This window comes from Rutidosis leptorrhynchoides, chromosome 6 (assembly GCF_046630445.1).
Source record: "Rutidosis leptorrhynchoides isolate AG116_Rl617_1_P2 chromosome 6, CSIRO_AGI_Rlap_v1, whole genome shotgun sequence".
NCBI classification, from domain to species: domain Eukaryota; kingdom Viridiplantae; phylum Streptophyta; class Magnoliopsida; order Asterales; family Asteraceae; genus Rutidosis; species Rutidosis leptorrhynchoides.
In genome coordinates, this window is record NC_092338.1 from 202,766,983 (window position 1) to 202,776,213 (window position 9,231).

Below are 9,231 nucleotides of genomic sequence, written 5' to 3' on the forward strand. Positions count from 1 at the left end.
GTTGATGAGTTCATTAGTTTATAGTAATCATTTCATTTTCATCATTTTAATAGACCACAAGATTTTAAATATTATAAAACGTGCAGAAGTCCCATTCCAACTGCAAAAAAAAAAAAATATCCTTCATATGAAGAACACTTGGTGAGGATTCAAAATATAATAGTAACCATCTGTGCCGGTCTTTCACCCCACGGCTGAATACATGTGCCTTCAAAATATAGAACCTCTGTGCCGGTCTTTACATCCCACGGCTGAACACATGTTTATAAAATATAGGACAACCGTTGCCAAAATGTCATAAATAATAAACCATCCACCCGGCTCGGGAGATCATACGCTCTAACGGAAACCGGGGGCTAATGCGTGTCATAATAATCAACCCCAATCCCAGATAATTCTATCATAGAATGCAGTTAAGGTACTTGTGTCTATTTTGTAAAACAGTTATAAAAGTTGCGCATGTATTCTCAGCCCAAAAATGTAAAGGGTAAAAAACAAATGAAACTCACCATACTGTATTTTATAGTAAAAATACATATAACGGCATTGAACAAGTGTAGGGTTGGCCTCAGATTCACGAACCTATATCATTTGTATATATATTAAAATATATACTGGAAACCACATAATTTTATTTATTAATATATATATATATATATATTATTTATATATATTTATTTTGTATATATGTATTTAAAATAATTAATATTTATACATTTAGCTATATTAATATATCTATATATATTATATGATTAGTATTTGGTTTAAGAATAAATAGTTTGTTATATGTATACATCTATATAAAAATATGTTTAGTATGTAATTATATGAAATAAAGATATATGTTTATATGTATAGAATTTATTTGTCATGAAAATAACGATAATAATAATAATTTTTAACTAAGATGATAGTTTTGATAATAAAGGCAAAAATGTTAATTTTTAATACAATTGATAATTTTTTTTATACTTTTAATAATAATAATAATAATAATAATAATAATAATAATAATAATAATAATAATAATAATAATAATAATAATAATAATCATAATAATAATAATAATAATAATAATAATAATAATAATAATAATAATAATAATAATAATAATAATAATAATAATAATAATAATAATAATAAAACTTAACTACCTCAAAAGCTTTTCTTAAAAACAAAATGCCCAAGACATGGCTCGAACCCACGACCTCCCGCTTACTCGCAATCACCCTTAACCACTCATCTGATTCTATTTATCTGAATTAATTCTCTACCCAAAACTATTTAACCCGATAAGGAGCCCAAGTTACTAACCCATTTACATTAAAGAAATCCAACACCGAAATCAGTCCACTTATGTGTTTTATTTGGATTTTAAGCCCGTTAACAAAGATAGAAAGGATTTCGGTTGAATCCTTAAAGCAAGCAGAAGCCGTACAGTCGCATAGTAGGGTTTTGTTTCCCCTTGTTCCTCGTATCTCGCTACTGTGACCTAATCCTAAGTGTCATCATCATCATCCTAATCTTCTATGATCATAGATTATAGTCATCCTCATATAATCTATGCTACTGTAACGTTTTCTATACTATACCATCATCATTCTTTATCTCATATGTATAATAATTATATATCCCATCCTCATTCTATGTTCTGACCCATATTCTTTCGACCCACCAGCAGTTTACTAAACCCATTTTACATAACTCTAATAGAAACGCCGCAGCCCAAGAACATCATAAAGGGTTACGGTTCTTATTTTCTTTCTTTGCTTTTAACCGACAGGAACGATACTAGGTCCGCCATATCATCATCTCTATTAACTTTAATCACCTTTTCATGATTACAATCCTCATTATCTGTATTTAACCTCACTGTCATTGTTATTATTCCTCACTAATCGACATATGCTTCCTCAATATGTCGGCCCATATGGTTTTGAATTGTCCACATGTATGACTTTAAGTTAAATAACCAAAAGCAAGAACAAAATAATAAAGAAATCGACCACCTTTCCTAGTCTAATCTTACTGCCTAAAAAAAAAAAAGAACTCCTTTTGGCCTACCACGATGGAAAAGTAATCAAAAGTAATGAAAATGTTGGCCAATATAAAAAGAAAGTGAGGCGTGCAAACATCATCAATTAAATCATTGCTATCTTCATTATATTATAATCATCCTCATATTCGCTGTAAACAGGAATGGATACAGAAATAGAAGTGATCGTACAATAGCACCAAAAATCTTCATCGTTCATGATTTTTGTTTGATCATAACAGGAACTGAATTCGAGAATTTAAAAGCAGCTCAAGTTATCAAGGAGGTGTGTGGTGTTTTGTTTCACGAAAGAAAAATAGGAAAAGAAAGAAATGTAGGAGGTCGATGGTGGTGGATTCGGGGTTGAGTGGTGATTGTTTGCATCGGTTCAATAAGAGTGGAGGTGTTGGCGACACAAGTCCATGAACAAGTCTTGGTGTTTTGAAAAGAAAACGGGATTAAGAGAGAAGAAAGGAAGATAATGGTAGTGGAAAATGATTCGTTTAACTCCTGAGGTGATTAATTATATCATGTACGAATCTGTCGACTTCTCTGTAATCAGACAACAAGGACAAGAGGTAGATTAAATAATCAAAGTTTGAATACGATTGCTAAAAGACTTTGTTTTTTTTGTGAATTTGATTGGTACGAATTTGAATATACATATGAGGTAGTGAATGATTTCAACAGCTGTAAGATTTGATTCCCTTTGTTTTGTAGTTAAGATTAGGTCGACACAAATCAATTCGTACAGGAGAGAAAAAAAAATTAAAGTCGAATGAGACTTACAACAGATTTTGGTTTCTTTTGGAATTTGAATCAGATACGCTTAATCTAACAACCCATTAAGAAAGCACGTAGCGAATCACAACAAATTTGGAAACTGTATGATTTTTATATTTATATATATTTAATATTAATAATTAATAATAAGAATACTTTTAATACTGTAAATAAAAATACTAATTATAATATAAATAACAATATTTATAAATAATAATAATAACATTAATGATAATAATAAATTGTATTTGTTTCTATAATAATAATAATATTGATAGCTATGATAATAATTATAAAAATAATAATGATAATAATAATCTTAATAATAACTAAGATCGTAATTTTTACTAATAATAATGTTACTAATAATGATAACAATAATATTAGTAATCATAATATGACAAATTAAATGTATCATATTTTTATATCTATATATTATGTTAAAATGATAATATTCATAATAATGATATTAACATTAACATTAATATTTATTTATAACAAACATTCATACTAACAATTAATAACATTTATTATATAAATATATTTATTCATATATATATATATACATATCTATTTACAAATATTTGTTCGTGAATCGTCGGGAATGGTCGAAGGGTAAATGCATTCATGTAACTGTTCTAAAGTTTTCGAGACTCAACATTACAGACTTTGCTTATCGTGTCGATTTCAAATTAAGATTAAGTTTAAATTTGGTCGGAAATTTCCGGGTCACTACAATTTACATGCTTGTTCCTCGTTGGCCCGGTATTCGGATTAGCTTGTGTATTAGTCGGAAGGGTACAGGGTTGTCTCTCCGATAACATTTATGCGATACGACCCATGTCTCTCTCAAGATTCTGAATTGACGCTTGTTGGTTTCACACTTGTTGATTTACCAACTCATTCCTCTCATTCGTTTTGATCATATAACCTCTCAACAAATCTTCTAAACTATCCTTCTTCGGGGCTTGGGGTTGAACGGGTTGAGTATATGGGGTTTGGGTTACGGGTGGTTGATATTGATTTTGGTTTGGGCTACAGGTGGTTAATAGTGTTGTTGGGGTGGTTGGTAATGTTGTTGATTTAGGTTTCAGTTTTGGAAACCTGGCGGTCCACCTCTTTGAAATACAAAGGTCTTTTGATTACCTTGGAACCCCGTGTTCCTAGCTTGATTCGCATTTGAACTACCACCATGATAATTAGAGCTACCACCTTGATAACCCGGAAAATCTTGAAATGTCACATCCCCCTTTTTTCAAATAACCAATAAAGTTGGCATCAGACATCATCGGTCGATCATTAACATCACAATCTTTAGTGAGATGGGGCCCACTACATGTTTCACACCCCACTTGCATAGCGACAACCGTTGAAGTTAACTTCTCAATGTCCCTTCTAATTTTCTTAAACTGATTAGATAATGAAGCAATCGTTTCACCACCATCATCCTCCGAAACCACATTAGCAATCGCTTTCCTAACCGGTGTTTCCCTCGAAGGTGTCCACTTAAATGTATGAACGAAAATGTCTTCCAACAATTGATAAGCTTGGTTTGGAGACTTATACAAAAACACACCGCCCACCAAAGAATCACGAATACCTCGTGAATGTTCATCGACCCCTCGATAAAAGGTTTGGACAATTTGCCCTCTTTGTAACCCGTATTGCGGGCAATTTCTCAACATTCTCTTTAAGCGTTCCCAAGCTTCATAAAGTGATTCATCATGTTTTTGAGCAAAGGAAATAATATCCATTCGTAACTTTTCAGCCTTAGCCGGTGGAAAATACCTTGTAATAAACTTATCACTCAATTGAGCAAACTTAGTGATGGAGTCGGGTTGCAAAGATTTCAACCATGCACTAGCATCACCTGATATGGAATATGGGAAAGTTCTCAAATTGAAAGCATCGTCTGTTACACCTTGATTCTTGTACAATTGACACAAATCCTCGAATTGTTCCATGTGTTCAATCGGATTATTGTTGGTCCTTCCGTCAAACAACTTCTCACGCAACATATGAATAAATTGACTCTTAACCTCCCAAGTCTGGGCCATAATGTCGGGCCTTCGAATGACGGGTAAAATTGCTAGAGGTGCAGTTTTTCGCGTAGTCCACATCGATTGATCATCCGGATCCTCTGCCATTTCCTCCTCTTCTTCTTCAAATGTTTCTTCGTAAACTGTTAGATCCAAATCAGGAGTAGAACCACTAGTGTCTGATTCCGTGTCAATCTTTTCTTTAGTTCCACTAGGGCTTCCCTTTGGTTGTTGATTTTTCTTTCGAGCTTTTTTTGTTCTTGGTATCCTTATGAAACTTTCTCTCCGGTTCAGGATGAGGTTCTACCAGTTTTCCCGTAGGTAAACGGGGCATAAACCTTGTCACCTAGCTGTAGGATCATAAGCACAAACAAGAAAACCGTAAACAAAAAAAGTAACTTTCTTAGGATAAATCCCAACGAAAGGATCCACTAACAAAATAGATAATAAAATTCTAAAAATACCGAACTCCCCGGCAGCGGCACCAAAAGTTGATGTACATTTATTATACTTATAAAAATGGGACAAAAATGTTTAATTTACTAATACACAAATGGGCAACGAATCCGAGTCATATGTAGCTAGTTAAAAGTAAGTTCGGTCGATCCACAGGGAGTAATGTGATTCAGAATTCGATAATCAAGTAATATTACTGTAGTAGAAAAAGGGAGTTTTGTTTTGATTTTGAGAATATAAAAATACGCAAGTAAAGTGAATAGACAATAATAACGAAATGGTGCCCACTTGAATGATTCCCTTTGACGTGGATTGTATAGGAATTAAACCGATTATATTGTTAACGGTATATAGCCTTATGACTACTGGCCAAATAATCACATGACTTCAACCAACAAGAATTAACCAACCCTCGTCGATCTTTCCCTGTCAGTCAAACTATACATGACTAATGACTGTGAGACTCAACCCATTTCCACTCTCGTAGAACCACAACCACAAACTACAAAGGGCTACCGTATACAATTACACAATTGCTAAGTTTCAATACCAACCAATCACCAATCACACTCGTATACCAATCTCTTAGAAATATTCATGTAATTGTCTAGATCACCAGAGGTGTTGAAGCACAAATCGTATATTACGGATTAACTCTCGTTAACCGCTCAACAACCTATGTGATTGGAGTAAAGTATCAAACCTAGCAACGATGGGTCTTTGGTTGAACACACAATCAAAAGTCAAATAACGCAACAATATTACATGTTATTAACAATCCACAATTAAAGTTTCACAATCAAGTGAACACACAAAGATATTTAGCCTAGCATAGTGCAAGAAAGATGAACAAGATGATCAATACAAGTAAATCTCATACTTACATTAATAAGAGAAGATAAACAAGAGTACCAATTGTTATGAAGATCAAATCCCACAAGATGTTGTTAACTATGATTACAAGATCAAAAGAAAATGGGAATAAACCCTAAAAATCTCCCCAAAATCGCTTGGAACTTCAGAGTGTTGAAAAAAATACAAGTTGTCCCTTCAAATGACCCAAAAATCGCTTTAAATACATCAGGTAACCCGTCGTGGTACGCCGTGCCAAATATGTGGCACGCCGTGCCAGCTTCCTGCTATTCTGGGCTGCTTTAGTGGGATGGCACACTGTGCCAATAAGTGGCTACTGATAACGGTATATAGCCTTATGCTATTCTGGGCTGCTGATTATGCTAGATGTGAGACTGGCACACCAGGCCAAATAATGGCACACCATGCCACCTGGTTTCTCCACCAATTCATCCTTGAAATGTGACAAAGTGGCCAAATATATTTAAAACGCGATGATGCACAACCCAACAATTATTAACTCAGAGAAAAATGATCCCGAGACATTGTTTTAGCATCAGTGAGCCCATGAAAACTTAAAAGCTTACCTCTAATAATCTTCAATTATCATTCGATACAGTAAATCTACTTCTGAGCTCAATTATCTTCAAAAATCTGCAACAAACTCCAAATGATGCTCCAAGAATGTATTGTTCAATCTTTAACCACAAATGAGCTAAACGGCTGCAAAAACGCACAAAAACACAATAAACGGAACCGATATTGCGACAAGGAATGTATATGATTTAAGCAATATCAAGACGATTCGATGGAGATTGATGCAGACAAGAGTAGTGTCGGGTTTTTGACGAGCTCGTGCGTGAGGGTGTTTTCCTCCCTCTTCGACTATTTTGGTTGGCTCTGAATTGTAAAACGTTTTAACATATGGACCTAGGTGTGACTCGACGACAACATGAATCGGTAGTTTCCTCCTTTCATTTGGTTTTTTCTTTGTTTTCCTCTTGTATTGTATTTCCTTTTTCTTAGTTTGTGAGTGACAATTGGTTTCTATACTTAGTTCATTGACCCGTGAATTTACGAGTTTGGCGAAGAAATCTATATCTATATCTATATCTATACTATACATTAAAAGAAAATACAAATTGAGATACATTTGATCAATAACTTTGAATCTGGACCATTAGATCAAAAAAATGACATCCATTGCCCTAGTTTAATAACCATTACATCTAAATATAACCTTAATCACAAACCTTCCCATATTACCCCTTAAAATTAACACGGGAAGAAACAAAGAAAAGAGGGTTCTATACGATTTCATTCATTCGCTTTAAACTACAGAATACAAAAAACCCTAAAGCTTTCATCTCCTTCGTTGAGTTGCATCAAAATCTCTCCCGTAAATTGTCGACTTACATCAATATCAACTCTAAAAAAATTGGGTTCAATTTTCGTCAACAAATCGAGCTTCAATCTGTTGTGATTAAGAGGGGATCGACTGGACGTTGGTACATACAAATTTTAAGAGAAAATAACTCTATTACTCACAAGAATAGATTACATAGTATTACAAAACTCAAAAACAAAAAAACTCTCAAACTAACACACTAGGAATTCTCACCACTCTCTAGGGATGTATTCACTCTTGGTTAGGATTACACATTTAACTCACACACACTAACTAGGTGTGATTAAACTTTTCTGAATGAATTACAAATGAGGCTTGTACCCTAATTTATAAGGAAAATTTGAGGAGGAGGAAGGTGTGAACGCAGATTGGTGTGAACATAGAAAAGGTGGCTAGCCGTCATCGTTTCCAATTTTGCTACTTCCACATGAGTTGTCAAAGTTGGTTTAGCCGTCATTGTTTCCAACTTTGCTTCTTCTACATGAGTTGTCAAAGTTGGCAACCTTCAACATCTAGAAAAATCTAGATTACAGCTAGAATGGAAACATCTAGATGATGGCATCTAGAAGATATGGCTGGAAATCATCAATTCTCCCCCTCCATACGTATCCATAGAAAACATTCCGGTTATGTCTCTGCATAACTCTAACTTCTCTCGAGTCACCACCTTTGTTAACATATCTGAAAGATTCTCCTTTGTATGGATCTTCATTAGTCTCAACAGTTGTCGATTAATTACCTCGCGTATCCAATGATAGCGAATATCAATATGTTTTTTAGGAGAATGGTACACGGAGTTCTTGCTCAAATCTATAGCACTCTGACTGTCACAATATACCTTGTACTCCTTTTGCTTGATTCTAAATTCTTGTAGATAACGCTTTAACCACAACATTTCTTTTCCAGCTTCTAAGGCAGCAATATACTCTGCTTCAGTTGAGGATAATGTAACACACTTCTGTAGTTATGACTGCCATGAAACAGCTCCCCCTACAAAAGTGTAAATGAATCCTAAAGTAGATTTTCTACTATCAGGATCTCCAGCCATATCTGAATCTGTATAGCCTTCCAAGATTGGATCAGCTCCCCCGTAACAAAGACATATCTTTGTACCTTTAAGATATATGAGAATCCATTTTACCGCATTTCAATGCTCTTTCCCGGGGTTAGAGAGAAAACAACTCACTGTTCCCACTGCGTGAGCAATATCGGGCCTCGTACACACCATTACATACATCAAACTTCCAACAGCTGAAGAATATGGTACTAACGACATCTCCCCTATCTCTTTCATGGATGAGGGACATGAACTCTTACTTAACTTGAAATGATGTGCTAATGGAATGCTAACAGGTTTGGCGTTGTTCATATCGAACTGTACAAGTACTCGTTCAATATACTTCTCTTGAGATAGCCATAACCTTCTATTCTTCTTGTCTCAGGTAATTTGCATTCCCAAAATTTGTTGAGCCTGTCCTAAGTCTTTCATATCAAAAGACTTAAAGAGTTCCTTCTTCAGCTGGTTAATCTTTGTTGCGTCTTTCCCAATGATCAACATATCGTCTACATATAGTAGAAGAGCAATGAAATATTCTTCAAAAAACTGCTGAATGTAGACACACTCATCTGTTGCAGTTTTCTTGTACCCTTGACTCACC

General features: G+C 34.3%; 1 non-coding gene across 1 annotated transcript; it reads left to right on the forward strand.

Moving 5' to 3' along the window:
* The first annotated feature begins 4,474 nt into the window (after positions 1–4,474).
* On the forward strand, positions 4,475–4,580 carry LOC139856581 (small nucleolar RNA R71). The gene has a single exon (XR_011762053.1). It is a non-coding gene; the product is annotated as a small nucleolar RNA R71 (small nucleolar RNA).
* Positions 4,581–9,231: the final 4,651 nt, after the last annotated feature.